A 1,411-nucleotide genomic window follows, 5' to 3' on the forward strand; every position below is an offset into this window, starting at 1 on the left:
TGCAAGGAAAGCCTAAGAGATAATCAAAGCTAATGATTTGAAACCACTAAGGTTGATGGCAATTGTAGTGTAGCAATCAATAACAGTGACAGCCCTTTTGAGAGAGGCTGCCACTTCCTCAGTCTGGGAGGGGAAGCCCTAGGAATCCATTGGTTCCACACGCACCCACACATAACACCAGTGACAGGACCCCTGGAGGCTTTCTGACCCTGGTGAGGCTTCTGTTTCTCTCTTCCAGAAATTTATAACACGAATATCCCCATTGAGCCTCCTAGCTTGAGAACGCTAGGAACTTTGGCTTCAGTCTGTACTTTGTCTCTCAACCTGTGGAAGACAGAAAAAGGAATCAAACACTCAGGGAAAAGCAGGAAAGAGAGAAACCCCATAGCCTCAAATGAGGACCCTCCTTTCCTATTTTTCTGTCTTATTCCTGATGCTCTTCCTTCGTTCTTCCTTGAGACATGCTTATAACCATCATTACCATCACCTTTATTATTATGACCAAGGGTGACTGGCCACTCACATGCCAAGCAGTGTTCTAGGTACTCTATGTGTGGTAACTTTTTTATTTATTTTTAAAGAGCTTAGGTGTTTTTTTTTTTTTTAAACCTGCTACTAAAGTGGTTTAGCCAAAAAGACCAAAGCCCATGTCATCCTCAGACTCTTCAGATTCTTCTTTCTTTGCTTCTACCTTCCTCTCCTTAGCTGGGGCAGCAGTGGTGGAGGGGACAGGACCTCCTGCGGGTTCAGCACCAGCTGCTGGGACAAGTCCGCCAGCCCCCATGTTGTAGATGAGGCTCCCGATGTTGACATTGGCCAAAACCTCTGCAAACAAGCCTGGTCAGAAAGGTTCAATGTTTACACCAGCTGCTTTAATGAGGGCATTGATCTTACACTCTGTGACCATCACCTCATCGTCGTGCAGGATGAGGGCCAAGTAGATGCAAGCAAGCTCCGAGAAGGAGGCCATGTGTGGGGCAAGTGCTAGGTGGGGGCTGTTGGGCGCGGTGCTAGACGCCCAGATGAAGTGAAGGTCTCACCCCAACTGGGCCTTAGCTTCCTCAGAAGGACCGTGTACTTTAGCAGCCACTGAAGAAAGGGCTATGCATATTAACTTTAATCCTCGCATGATCTATGAGGTGAACATCACGATTATCCATATTTACAGATGTGGAAACTAGGCCCTAAACAGAAAAGTCACTCACCTAACGTCACACATGCAGTCGGATAACAGGAGCTCTCTATCCAACACTGTTGCTATAGACCCTATTTTTGGGGTTTGTTTAGTCACTCACTCATGTCCAGCTCTTTTGCAACCCAATGGACTACAGCCTGACAGGCTCTTCTGTAAATGGGGATTCTCCAGGCAAGAATACTGGAGTGGGTTGCCCTGCCCTCCTCCCAACCAAGG

At 47.2% G+C, this 1,411-nt stretch overlaps 1 pseudogene; it reads right to left on the reverse strand.

Moving 5' to 3' along the window:
• Window positions 1–625: 625 nt before the first annotated feature.
• On the reverse strand, window positions 626–970 carry LOC110149984 (large ribosomal subunit protein P1-like; annotated as a pseudogene).
• Window positions 971–1,411: the final 441 nt, after the last annotated feature.

The sequence above is a fragment of the Odocoileus virginianus genome, chromosome X, assembly GCF_023699985.2.
Source record: "Odocoileus virginianus isolate 20LAN1187 ecotype Illinois chromosome X, Ovbor_1.2, whole genome shotgun sequence".
In the NCBI taxonomy this organism is placed as follows: Eukaryota; Metazoa; Chordata; class Mammalia; order Artiodactyla; family Cervidae; genus Odocoileus; species Odocoileus virginianus.